The 13,778-nt window shown below is 48.3% G+C and overlaps 1 protein-coding gene across 2 annotated transcripts in view; it reads left to right on the plus strand.

Moving 5' to 3' along the window:
• Positions 1-10,477: 10,477 nt before the first annotated feature.
• The window catches only part of LOC137369466 (lysine-specific demethylase 4C-like), a 537,539-nt gene continuing 534,238 nt past the window's right edge, over positions 10,478-13,778 (plus strand). For both annotated transcript variants that reach the window (XM_068030713.1, XM_068030714.1), the window contains exon 1: positions 10,478-10,605. The gene's annotated coding sequence lies outside the window, so the exon portion shown is untranslated. The remainder of the gene's footprint in view (positions 10,606-13,778) is intronic.

Consider the following 13,778-nt stretch of genomic DNA (forward strand, 5'->3'; position numbering starts at 1 on the left):
AGATGCACTACTCAATGATAGAAGCGAGTTTGAAGCCATCATGGTTAGCTGCCAATAGTTACAAGCATTGGGGGTGGCTATGACAGTTGGTATGGTAACCAAGGCTCAGAGTCTGCTAAGCCTTGTGGCAAATGTGGTCTGAATCACCCAATTTGTATTTGTCTGATGTACCAGGCCCAGTGCAAAGCTTGTAGCATGCAAGGACATTGGGCAACGCAGTGCAGATGGACGAGGTCAGATACTGCACTCAGGAATGGTGGCAGATCACATGCAGAGAGAATGTCTGCAAGATAGGATGGCAAATGCAACAATAGGATGCCAACATACAACAAAAACCCAAGCAGGTACATCAGGTCAGCAGAGAGACAGATCGCCAGGAGGACATGGATGAAGAATGCACTTGTGCAAGCATTTCACATAGTTAACTTGGATCAATATTTCAATGCTGTTACACAATCTGAGGCATTTGTAATGATCAGGATTATATGTCCACAAATGAGTGGCAAGCATAAGCTCAGAGTAAAGATTGACACTGGAGAAAGTGCAAATATTCCACCTATCCACATACTGAAGGACATGTACTTAAAGAAATGGGAATCCACAGTATGAATCACCACGGCTAGGCTGACTATTGACAATGTTTCTCCAATCAAGTGCATTGGCACTATAACCTTGCAGTGCAGCAATGGGAGCTCCGAATGGCTACCACAAATATTTTACACACAACTGGACCAGCTGTCGCAGGACTTCCAGTATGCCGAGGTCTATGAATTGTCACAGTGCATGAAGCCAGTAACACACCAAAGATGGTAAAAAATATCCAGGTCGAGTGTATTGTGTCAGTCCATGTAAAGGACAACAGAAAGGCTGGCAGTCTTGATAGGAAGAGGCGGTATGGCCGGGATGCTCTTCTCAGGCTTCAGTTCGTTGCAGCAAGTATCCAGAGGCCAGAGGGATTGCCGATGATTGGTGAAGTTGACAGATATCATTTTTCAAATCTGTGTAAACAAGGGATGACGAAGGCATCATATGACAGGCAAGCAGGAACAGAATTTGCTCTATTGTGTGCAGGAGAGAAGGTCAGAATTCTCAATCATGCGTCAGGAAATTGGTATCCTGCAGAGATTGCAAGGATATGCGACCAGCCCAGATCGTACAAGTTCCAGACACCCAGTGGTGCGATTCTTAGGAGGCACAGAAGTCAACTCAGAGAGCTGTATGACAACACTACATGTGACAACTCTGTGACATCACGGACACATTCAAAGACAAAGTCTGAAGATGAATGTACAGAGACCACAGGCACAGAGGAAGAACATGCTAACCAGAGTTCTGAGTCACCAGAGTCTCAGAGGAGTTGGCAGCTCTGGGAAGAAGCTTATTATAACAAGATCAGGACGAATAAGCAAAACACCTCTACATTTTAGAGTGTTAAATTTGCTTACTTGTAAATAACATTTTGTTTTAACCATGTATAGTTAGTCTGAACCACAACACCATTGTATAATTGCACATCTGTTTTTTTCTTTGGAGAAAAGGGGGATGTTGTGGGATTACCTTAAGAGGCTGTAACTGAAGGTCACAGGAGGAAGTGATGTCGTGTCACACATAACCAGGGAGTTGTGGGTGTAGCCCGACAAAGTGAGATGTGTGTAGATGAGGCTCCTATAGTAGGTATGTGTATATGTATATATATTATATATATAATATATGCGTTCCAGTTAAGTTATAATAAAAACCCATGTATTCTTTGGAAATTACTTGTGGTCCTGTGAAGCTTACAATAGCAAAGGAGCAAGTAATATTACACTATACTTCTGTGTGTGGGGTCACCTTTTAGGGATAGTTTTGTTGTAGACTAATTCCTGCGGGGCCACAAGGGATAGTTTTGGTGTTGGGTAGTTATTTTGTGGTTACTGTGGGAGGTAGGGGGGGGGGGGGGGGGGGTGGTGGGGGAATTGGTGGGGGTGGGGCATTGTTGAGGGAAGGTTTCAGTGTCCTGTAATTCTTGTGTGTGTGTGTGTGTGTGTGTGTGGGGGGGACTATATAGAAATAATTTCAGTCTTCTATTGCTTCAGCTGGGGTAGCTGTCGCAGGATGGTCACAATGCTTTGTCGATCCTATGGGGAGCACTGCCTAGGGATGGTTTAGTGATGTGGAGATCCTGTGGGGGATGATGTTTAGGATTAGTGTCAGCAGGGGTTGTTCCTGCGAGGCCACTATCCATGGATAGTTTCAGTGCTGTGTATTTCTTGTAGGGCCACTTTCTGGGGATGCTTTCATGTCCTGCAGGTCGTGTGGGGGACGTTGTCTCGGGATGTTTTCAATGCTGTGTAGTTTCTGTAGGGAGGTGCTTGTCTAGGGATGGTTTCAGTTGTTTTCGGTTCCAGTCAGGTATGCTGTCCATGGATAGTTTCTCTGCTGATTAGTCCTGTGAGTGAGAGTGGGGCGTAGTCTAGGGGTGTTTACAGTGTCCTGTAATTCCTGTGCAGAATGCTGCCTAGGGATGGTTTCAGTGCAGTTCCAGCAGAGGTTGCTATCTGGGAATGGTTTCAGTGCAGTGTAGTGGGTGTGTGGGGTGCTGTGTGGTGAGTGATTCAATGCAGTGTAGTTGCTGTGAGGGGCACTGTGGGAGAATGGCTTCTTGTAGTTTATGTGGGGTCACTGTGGGGGATGGACTCAGTGCAGTATAGGTCCGGTGGGGGACGCTGTGTGTGGGGATGGTTTCAGTGCAGTATAGTTTCTGTGGGGGCCATTGTGTGGGGATGGTTTGTGCACCTGAGGGGTACTGAACAACAAAGATAATTACAGCACAGGAACAGGCCCTTCGGCCCTCCAAGCCTGCGCCGATCCAGATCCTCTCTCTAAACATGTCGCCTATTTTCTAAGGTTCTGTATCACTTTTCTTCCTGCCCATTCATGTATCTGTCTAGATACATCTTAAAAGACTCCATCGTGCCCGCATCTACCACCTCCGCTGGCAATGCGTTCCAGGTGCCCACCACCCTCTGCGTAAAGAACTTTCCACGCATATCCCCCCTAAACTTTTCCCCTTTCACTTTGAACTCGTGTCCTCTAGTAATTGAAACCCCCACTCTGGGAAAAAGCCTCTTGCTATCCACCCTGTCTATACCTCTCATGATTTTGTACACCTCAATCAGGTCCCCCCTCAACCTCCGTCTTTCTAATGAAAATAATCCTAATCTACTCAACCTCTCTTCATAGCTAGCGCCCTCCATACCAGGCAACATCCTGGTGAACCTCCTCTGCACCCTCTCCAAAGCATCCACATCCTTTTGATAATGTGGCGACCAGAACTGTACGCAGTATTCCAAATGTGGCCGAACCGAAGTCCTATACAACTGTAACATGACCTGCCAACTCTTGTACTCAATGCCCCGTCCGATGAAGGAAAGCATGCCGTATGCCTTCTTGACCACTCTATTTACCTGCGTTGCCACCTTCAGGGAACAGTGGACCTGAACACCCAAATCTCTCTGGACATCAATTTTCCCCAGGACTTTTCCATTTACTGTATAGTTCACTCTTGAATTGGATCTTCCAAAATGCATCACCTCGCATTTGCCCTGATTGAACTCCATCTGCCATTTCTCTGCCCAACTCTCCAATCTATCTATATTCTGCTGTATTCTCTGACAGTCCCCTTCACTATCTGCTACTCCACCAATCTTAGTGTCGTCTGCAAACTTGCTAATCAGTCCACCTATACTTTCCTCCAAATCATTAATGTATATCACAAACAACAGTGGTCCCAGCACGGATCCCTGTGGAACACCACTGGTCACACGTCTCCATTTTGAGAAACTCCCTTCTACTGCTACTCTCTGTCTCCTGTTTCCCAGCCAGTTCTTTATCCATCTAGCTAGTACACCTTGGACCCCAAGCGCCTTCACTTTCTCCATCAGCCTGCCATGGGGAACCTTATCAAACGCCTTACTGAAGTCCATGTATATGACATCGACAGCCCTTCCCTCATCAATCAACTTTGTCACTTCCTCAAAGAATTCTATTAAGTTGGTAAGACATGACCTTCCCTGCACAAAACCATGTTGCCTATCACTGATGAGCCCATTTTCTTCCAAATGGGAATAGATCCTATCCCTCAGTATCTTCTCCAGCAGCTTCCCTACCACTGACGTCAGGCTCACCGGTCTATAATTACCTGGATTATCCCTGCTACCCTTCTTAAACAAGGGGACAACATTAGCAATTCTCCAGTCCTCCGGGACCTCACCCGTGTTTAAGGATGCTGCAAAGATATCTGTTCAGGCCCCAGCTATTTCCTCTCTCGCTTCCCTCAGTAACCTGGGATAGATCCCATCCGGACCTGGGGACTTGTCCACCTTAATGCCCTTTAGAATACCCAACACTTCCTCCCTCCTTATGCCGACTTGACCTAGAGTAATCAAACATCTGTTCCTAACCTCAACATCCGTCATGTCCCTCTCCTCGGTGAATACCGATGCAAAGTACTCGTTTAGAATCTCACCCATTTTCTCTGAGTCCAAGCATAACATTCCTCCTTTGTCCTTGAGTGGGCCAATCCTTTCTCTAGTTACCCTCTTTCTCCTTATATATGAATAAAAGGCTTTGGGATTTTCCTTAACCCTGTTTGCTAAAGATATTTCATGACCCCTTTTAGCCCTCTTAATTCCTCGTTTCAGATTGGTCCTACATTCCCGATATTCTTTCAAAGCTTCGTCTTTCATCAGCCGCCTAGACCTTATGTATGCTTCCTTTTTCCTCTTAGCTAGTCTCACAATTTCACCTGTCATCCATGGTTCCCTAATCTTGCCATTTCTATCCCTCATTTTCACAGGAACATGTCTCTCCTGCACGCTAATCAACCTCTCTTTAAAAGCCTCCCACATATCACATGTGGATTTACCTTCAAACAGCTGCTCCCAATCTACATTTCCCAGCTCCTGCCGAATTTTGGTATAGTTGGCCTTCCCCCAATTTAGCACTCTTCCTTTAGGACCACTCTCGTCTTTGTCCATGAGTATTTTAAAGCTTACGGAATTGTGATCACTATTCCCAAAGTAGTCCCTTACTGAAACTTCAACAACCTGGCCGGGCTCATTCCCCAACACCAGGTCCAGTATGGCCCCTTCCCGAGTTGGACTATTTACATACTGCTCTAGAAAACCCTCCTGGATGCTCCTTACAAATTCTGCTCCATCTGGACCTCTAACACTAAGCGAATCCCAGTCAATGTTGGGAAAATTAAAATCTCCTATCACCACCACCCTGTTGCTCCTACAGCTTTCCATAATCTGTTTACATATTTGTACCTCTATCTCACGCTCGCTGTTGGGAGGCCTGTAGTACAGCCCCAACATTGTTACCGCACCCTTCCTATTTCTGAGTTCTGTCCATATTGCCTCACTGCTCGAGTCCTCCATAGTGCCCTCCTTCAGCACAGCTGTGATATCCTCTTTGACCAGTAATGCAACTCCTCCACCCCTTTTACCTCCCTCTCTATCCCGCCTGAAGCATCGATATCCTGGGATATTTAGTTGCCAATCATGCCCTTCCCTCAACCAAGTCTCAGTAATAGCAATAACATCATACTCCCAGGTACTAATCCAAGCCCTAAGTTCATCTGCCTTACCTACTACACTTCTTGCATTAAAACAAATGCACCTCAGACCACCAGTCCCTTTATATTCATCATCTGCTCCCTGCCTGCTCTTCCCCTTAGTCACACTGACTTCATTATCTAGTTCCTTACAGGCTTTTGTTACTACCTCCTTACTGTCAACTGACCTCAATTGGTTCCCATCCCCCTGCCACATTAGTTTAAACCCTCCCCAACAGCGTTAGCAAAAGCACCTCCAAGGACATTGGTTCCAGTCCGGCCCAGGTGTAGACCGTCCAATTTGTAATAGTCCCACCTCCCCCAGAACCGGTCCCAATGTCCCAAAAATCTGAACCCCTCCTTCCTGCACCATCTCTCAAGCCACGCATTCATCCTGACTATTCTTTCATTTTTACTCTGACTATCACGTGGCACTGGTAGTAATCCTGAGATTACTACCTCTGAGGTCCTACTTTTTAACTTGGCTCCTAACTCCCTAAACTCTGCTTGTAGGACCTCATCCCGTTTTTTACCTATATCATTAGTGCCTATGTGCACAATGACAACTGGCTGTTCACCCTCCCCCTTTAGAATGTTCTGCAGCCGATCTGAGACATCCCTGACCCGTGCACCTGGGAGGCAACATACCATTCGGGAGCCTCGTTTTCGACCACAGAACCGCCTATCAACTCCCCTTACAATCGAATCCCCTACGACTATAGCCCTTCCACTCTTTTTCCCGCCCTTCTGAACAGCAGAGCCAGCCACGGTGCCATGGACCTGGCTACTGCTGCCTTCCCCTGGTGAGCCATCTCCCTCAACAGTATCCAAAACGGTATACTTGTTTTGGAGGGAGATGACCGCAGGGGACTCCTGCGCTGCCTTCCTGCTCTTTCTCTGCCTTTTGGTCACCCATTCCCTTTCTCCCTCAGCAATCCTAATCTGCGGTGTGACCAATTCACTAAACGTGCTATCCACGACCTCCTCAGCATCGCGCATGCTCCAAAGTGAGTCCATCCGCAGCTCGAGAGCCGTCATGCGGTCTAACAAGAGCTGCAGTTGGACACACTTCCTGCACGTGAAGGAGTCAGGGACATCAGCCATGTCCCTGAGCTCCCACATTGAGCAAGAGGAGCATGACACGGGTCTGAGATCTCCTACCATTTTTAATCTTAAGCTTAACTTAGTTAAATGAAAAAGGAACGAAAAGTTTTTACCAATCACAATAAAACCAGAGAAATCGAAAAAGCCTTACCTTATAAACACCCCACCGAGTCCTTTTTTTTTGGTTAGAGGAGGAGGGCGGGTGGGAGACACGACAAGTGTGGTGTCTCGGGTTCAGAAACCGCCCAAATATATAGTGTTTTACTTACCCAGCAGCTCCCTGGCCTCCGCCGAAAAACAAAAGGAAATTAAATTTACTTTCAAACTGACCTTCCCAGCTGCTCACACGCTCACACTCTGCTCCCGAAAAAGCTGCTGCAATGAAAGGAAAGTTATTTTAAACCGCCCAAATATATAGTGTTTTACTTACCCAGCAGCCCCCTGGCCTCCGCCGAAAAACAAAAGAAAATTAAATTTACTTTCAAACTGACCTTCCCAGCTGCTCACTCGCTCACACTCTGCTCCCAAAAAAGCTGCTGCAATGAAAGGAAAGTTATTTTAAACCGCCCAAATATATAGTGTTTTACTTACCCAGCAGCCCCCTGGCCTCCGCCGAAAAACAAAAGAAAATTAAATTTACTTTCAAACTGACCTTCCCAGCTGCTCACTCGCTCACACTCTGCTCCCGAAAAAGCTGCTGCAATGAAAGGAAAGTTATTTTAAACCGCCCAAATATATAGTGTTTTACTTACCCAGCAGCCCCCTGGCCTCCGCCGAAAAACAAAAGAAAATTAAATTTACTTTCAAACTGACCTTCCCAGCTGCTCACTCGCTCACACTCTGCTCCCGAAAAAGCTGCTGCAATGAAAGGAAAGTTATTTTAAACCGCCCAAATATATAGTGTTTTACTTACCCAGCAGCCCCCTGGCCTCCGCCGAAAAACAAAAGGAAATTAAATTTACTTTCAAACTGACCTTCCCAGCTGCTCACTCGCTCACACTCTGCTCCCGAAAAAGCTGCTGCAATGAAAGGAAAGTTATTTTAAACCGCCCAAATATGTAGTGTTTTACTTACCCAGCAGCCCCCTGGCCTCCGCCGAAAAACAAAAGGAAATTAAATTTACTTTCAAACTGACCTTCCCAGCTGCTCACTCGCTCACACTCTGCTCCTGAAAAAGCTGCTGCAATGAAAGGAAAGTTATTTTAAACCGCCCAAATATATAGTGTTTTACTTACCCAGCAGCCCCCTGGCCTCCGCCGAAAAACAAAAGGAAATTAAATTTACTTTCAAACTGAACTTCCCAGCTGCTCACTCGCTCACACTCTGCTCCCGAAAAAGCTGCTGCAATGAAAGACTGTCTAGAGATGGAGCCGCTGTCGATGGATAGTTTCAGTGCAGTGTACTTCCTTTTTGGGGGGAGTGCTGTGCAGAGATGATTTCAGTGCAGTGTAGTTCCTGTGGAGGGTGCTGTGTGGGCATGGTTTCACTGCAGTGTAGTTCCTGTGGGGGGGGGAGGGGGTGATGTCTGGGGACAGTGTCAGTGTGGTTCCTGTGGGGGGGGGGGCGATATGTGGGGAGGGTGTCAGTGCAGTTTAGTTCCTGTAGGGGGCCCTGTATGTGGAGGGTGTCAGTGCAGTGGAGTTCCTGTGAGGGGCGATGTGTGGGAAGGGTGTCAGTGCAGTGTAGTTCCTGTGAGGGGCGATGTGTGGGAAGGGTGTCAGTGCAGTGTAGTTCCTGTGAGGGGCGACGTGCGGGAAGGGTGTCAGTGCAGTGTAGTTCCTGTCAGGGGTGATGTGTGGGAAGGGTGTCAGTGCAGTGTAGTTCCTGTGAGGGTCGATGTGTGGGAAGGGTGTCAGTGCAGTGTAGTTCCTGTGGGGGTGATGCGTGGGGAGGGTGTCCGTGAAGCTGCGGTGGGGGGTGGTGTGAGAGGAGGGTGTCAGTGCAGTGTAATTCCTGTGCGGACGATGTGTGGGGAGGGTGCTAGTGTAGTTCCTGTAGGGAGCGATGTGTGGGTAGGGTGTCAGTGCAGTGTAGTTGCTGTGAGGGGCGATGTGTGGGAAGGGTGTCAGTGCAGTGTAGTTGCTGTGAGGGGCGATGTGTGGGAAGGGTGTCAGTGCAGTGTAGTTGCTGTGAGGGGCGATGTGTGGGAAGGGTGTCAGTGCAGTGTAGTTCCTGTGGGGGTGATGTGTGGGGAGGGTGTCCGTGAAGCTGCGGTGGGGGGTGGTGTGTGGGGAGGGTGTCAGTGCAGTGTAGTTCCTGTGAGGGGCGGTGTGTGGGGAGGGTGTCAGTGCCATGTAGTTCCTGTGAGGGGCGGTGTGTGGGGAGGGTGTCAGTGTAGCTGCGGTGGGGGGAGTTGTGTGGGGAGGGTGTCAGTGCAGTTTGGTTCCTGTGAGGGGCGATGTGTGGGGAGGGTGTCAGTGCCATGTAGTTCCTGTGAGGGGCGGTGTGTGGGGAGGGTGTCAGTGTAGCTGCGGTGGGGGGAGTTGTGTGGGGAGGGTGTCAGTGCAGTGTAGTTCCTGTGGGGGTGATGTGTGGGGAGGGTGTCCGTGAAGCTGCGGTGGGGGGTGGTGTGAGAGGAGGGTGTCAGTGCAGTGTAATTCCTGTGCGGGCGATGTGTGGGGAGGGTGTCAGTGCCATGTAGTTCCTGTGAGGGGCGATGTGTGGGAAGGGTGTCAGTGCCATGTAGTTCCTGTAGGGGGCGATGTGTGGGTAGGGTGTCCATGAAGCTGCGGTTTGGGGGTGGTGTGTGGGGAGGGTGTCAGTGCAGTGTAGTTCCTGTGGGGGTGATGTGTGGGGAGGGTGTCCGTGAAGCTGCGGTGGGGGGGTGGTGTGAGAGGAGGGTGTCAGTGCTGTGTAATTCCTGTGCGGGCGATGTGTGGGGAGGGTGTCAGTGCCATGTAGTTCCTGTGAGGGGCGAAGTGTGGGAAGGGTGTCAGTGCCATGTAGTTCCTGTGGGGGCGATGTCTGGGGAGGGTGTCAGTGTAGCTGTGGTGGGGGGCGATGTGTGGGGAGGGTGTCAGTGCAGTGTAGTTCCTGTGGGGGCGATGTCTGGGGAGGGTGTCAGTGTAGCTGCGGTGGGGGGAGTTGTGTGGGGAGGGTGTCAGTGCAGTTTGGTTCCTGTGAGGGGCGATGTGTGGGAAGGGTGTCAGTGCCATGTAGTTCCTGTGAGGGGCGGTGTGTGGGGAGGGTGCTAGTGTAGTTCCTGTAGGGGGCGATGTGTGGGTAGGGTGTCCATTAAGCTGCGGTGGGGGGGTGGTGTGTGGGGAGGGTGTCAGTGCAGTGTAGTTCCTGTAGGGGGCGATGTGTGGGTAGGGTGTCCATTAAGCTGCGGTGGGGGGGCGGTGTGTGGGGAGGGTGTCAGTGCAGTGTAGTTCCTGTGGGGGCGATGTCTGGGGAGGGTGTCAGTGTAGCTGCGGTGGGGGGAGTTGTGTGGAGAGGGTGTCAGTGCAGTTTGGTTCCTGTGAGGGGCGATGTCTGGGGAGGGTGTCAGTGCCATGTAGTTCCTGTGAGGGGCGATGTGTGGGAAGGGTGTCAGTGCCATGTAGTTCCTGTGAGGGGCGGTGTGTGGGGAGGGTGCTAGTGTAGTTCCTGTAGGGGGCGATGTGTGGGTAGGGTGTCCATTAAGCTGCGGTGGGGGGGTGGTGTGTGGGGAGGGTGTCAGTGCAGTGTAGTTCCTGTTGGGGGCGATGTCTGGGGAGGGTGTCAGTGTAGCTGCGGTGGGGGGTGTTGTGTGGGGAGGGTGTCAGTGCAGTTTGGTTCCTGTGAGGGGCGATATCTGCGGATGATCGTGCGCCTGCGTTGGTGTCAAAACAACAGCTGAAGGCGGCGGGGAGTTAGTTTAGGCCCAATTCAGGCCTCTCCGTCCCCGATCTCTTCACTCTGAGCTCTCGCACTTAACCGTAAGTGGTGTTTTCTGGCTTTCACCCGACCCTCTGTGTGGATCTGGAGCGTGAGCCGGGGTTCGCGGGGTGAAAGGGTTTGCGCCGTGACCCTGGGCCGGTGTTACGGTGTTGACGGCGGCGGGGAAACAACTTGTGTCCGAGGCCGCTGCTCCCTCGATACATGCAACCAATGCTGGGCAATCGGGCAGCGTTGTGCGATATGTAGATAGAGGGGATTCGCTGGTCCGGGAACCCTCTCCTCTGGGAGAGCCTTTGCTGTGAGTTGTCGCGACTGTCAGGTTGTGAGTGTAATCCTGCGGAGGCCACCATGAAGCGCAGGCCCTTTAATGAAACCGTCTCTAATAAGCTCTATTAGTCGGTTTGTGCTTTATTTTCCATTTGCACAAGGGTCGAATATGTGTCTTATCGCTGGTGTTTCAATTTTGCTTTATTCGTCCCAATGTAAATACAATTGTGTCCAAATACACTTGGTGAGGCTGTTTCGGTTGTGTTGAAGTTTGCTTGCAAGCTATATTGTTTTGTGGCATTTGATGCTAAATGCATATTCAGGAGATGTGTGTCTGAAAACCGGAGGCATTATAAATAAACTTTTCTGTTAGTGGTATTTGTTTTTCTATCCAGGCCTATGGTAACGCCTTTGTTAACTTTTATTTATATTTTAGATGTTGATTATTCTAAAATGGATTTAATTTGAAATCTGGACAGTGCATTATTCCGTTAAGATTCAGCACATTGCGCTGGAGATATTTTGTTGTTCCAAATCAGCTGTATCCTCAGACAATAATATAAAAGCAAAATACTGCGGATGCTGGAAATCTGAAACAAAACAAGAAATGCCGGATTCATTCAGCAGGTCTGGCAGCATCTGTGGAAAGAGAAGCAGAGTTAACGTTTCGGGTCAGTGACCCTTCTTCCTCAGACAAAGCTGAATCATTTGGAGACGCTGCTGTGACAGAAAGTGAATTAACATTTATTAGTGCAAGTAGCTGTTGGACAGATACTTTAATATTTTAAATTTTGTTTATTCGTTTCATGGGATGTGGACGATGCTGGCCAGGCCAGCATTTAATGTCCATTCTGAATTGCCAATGAGAAGGTGGTGGCGAGCTGCCTTAGAGCATGGCTACCCGACCCGAACCCGACTGGGCCCGACGATATTTGTCGGGTTCGAGTTGGGTCGCTCTTTTCCGGGTCCAGCATTTGGGCTCGGTTCGGGTTGGACACAGTGACAGCCATGACGTCAAGGTGGGAAATGTGCATTTGGACTCTGCACTATTCTGCAGTGAGCGATTCCATCCAAGGTAGAGCACAACTTTTTCAATAAAGTTGATATATTCCAGTGGTCAGGTCAGGCGCAGGAAAAAGTCAAAGGACTCGGGCCGGGTCGGGTTTCATCTGCAGACCTGAGCAGGACTTTAAGCTGCCTTCTTAAACCGCTGCAGTCCATGTGGGGTAAGTACACCAACAGTGCTGTTAGGAGGGGAGTTCCAGGATTTTGACCCAGTGACAGTGAAGAAATGTCGATACAGTTCCAAGTCAGGATGGTGTGTGTCTTGGAGGGGAACTTGCAGGTGGTGGTGTTCCCATGCATCTGCAGCCCTTGTCCTTCTAGGTGGTAGAGGTCACTGTTGAAGGAGCCTTGATGAGTTGCTGCAGTGCATCTTGTAGATGGTACACACTGCTGCCACTGTGCGTTGGTGGTGGAGGGAGTGAATGTTTGGCATGTTTGAACAAAGTGTTTAATTTTTTTAAAAAAGCATGAACGTTAAGCCAAGAATTGCTCTTGTAAAAATGATGTCAATTCAGGATGGCCTCTAATTGAATGTCTTGACTGGTTATCATTGCGTTCTAAACCTATTACAGAATTTCACAGAGGTTTGCCTTGGTTATGAAGATCCTGTTCTCTTGACATTTTAATTTCAAATGGATTTTTAGCCTTAGCTGAAAAATTTATTTTGGAGAGCTTGGATCCTCAAGTGAAATTGCAGCAAAGGAATGGAGACATGAGCAGAAAGTAGTTTTGTTTGTAGAATGGCTTACCTGAATATTGAATTTACTTATTTTAAGTTAGTGTAGCTATAAATTATATTTATACATGCAATTCCTGATGATCTATAGGAAAGTGAGGGTATGGGCAAGATAGACTTCTTCCAAATGTTTTTTTTTCCTACCTGTTCTCTATTGTAGTCAGTATTTCAGTCTGGTTGAGATTGGGGAGTAATGGATGCAAAATAGCATCCTGCATCTCAGTTGGACAGCACACTGGTGCACCAAAAGACTCCGCCTTCTTGTTGCCACTTGTTTTGCCAAAAGTTTGAATCTCCCCCCCCCCCCCCCCCCCAAGCAATTTAAAATTCATAGAGCATGGTAGCCATTTGGCTCGGGCAAGATGACACTCCAGGCTGAGCTTTGTGTGCTGGTACTGTAATATAGAGTCAATTTTAGTGAGTGTTTTGTTTTAAAATTTTCATCTTTTTTTTTCAAATCCCTCCATGACCTCACCCCTCCCTATCTTTGTAATCTGCTCCAGCCGCACAACCCTTCCAGATATCTGCACTCTCTATTTCTGGTCTCTTCAGCATCCCTGATTTCAGTTGCTGTACTATTGATGACTGTTTTTAGCTGCCTTGGCTCTAAGCTCTGGAATTCTCTCCCTAAACCATTCCACTTCTCTTTCTTCCTTTAAGACGATCCATTAAATCTACCTTTTTGACCAAGCTTTGCTCATCTGTTTTCATATCTGTTTATATGGCTCCGTGTCAAATTTTGTTTGATAACACTATTGTCATGTTGGACCCCCACCTGCCAAGAATGCGGCATATTAATTTTGCCATATGGACATTACATTTCAAACTGTTGCTGAAGTGAAGAAAGGACTTGTTTAAAAAATCACCAGGCCCTTGGCTGGAAAAACATTTTTGGCATACTAACAGCCAGTGTATGGAAGGACAAAGGGGCTATTCCCTGCTCCAATTGAACCCACAATGGACTTTGAGCACCTGGTATTGTGTATAAGAAGACATTCCAGGGTCGGCTAAGACAGGAGAATCCACAAACACATGGTCAGACCAGCTAGTCACATGACTAACCTGCTTGGCAACCTGAGATTTTCTGAATTGTACAAAAAGTTTGAACTCAGTGTCAGTATGCTCCTGGAGTGAAAAGACCTC

The sequence above is a fragment of the Heterodontus francisci genome, chromosome 4 (genome assembly GCF_036365525.1).
Source record: "Heterodontus francisci isolate sHetFra1 chromosome 4, sHetFra1.hap1, whole genome shotgun sequence".
Lineage (NCBI taxonomy): Eukaryota > Metazoa > Chordata > Chondrichthyes > Heterodontiformes > Heterodontidae > Heterodontus > Heterodontus francisci.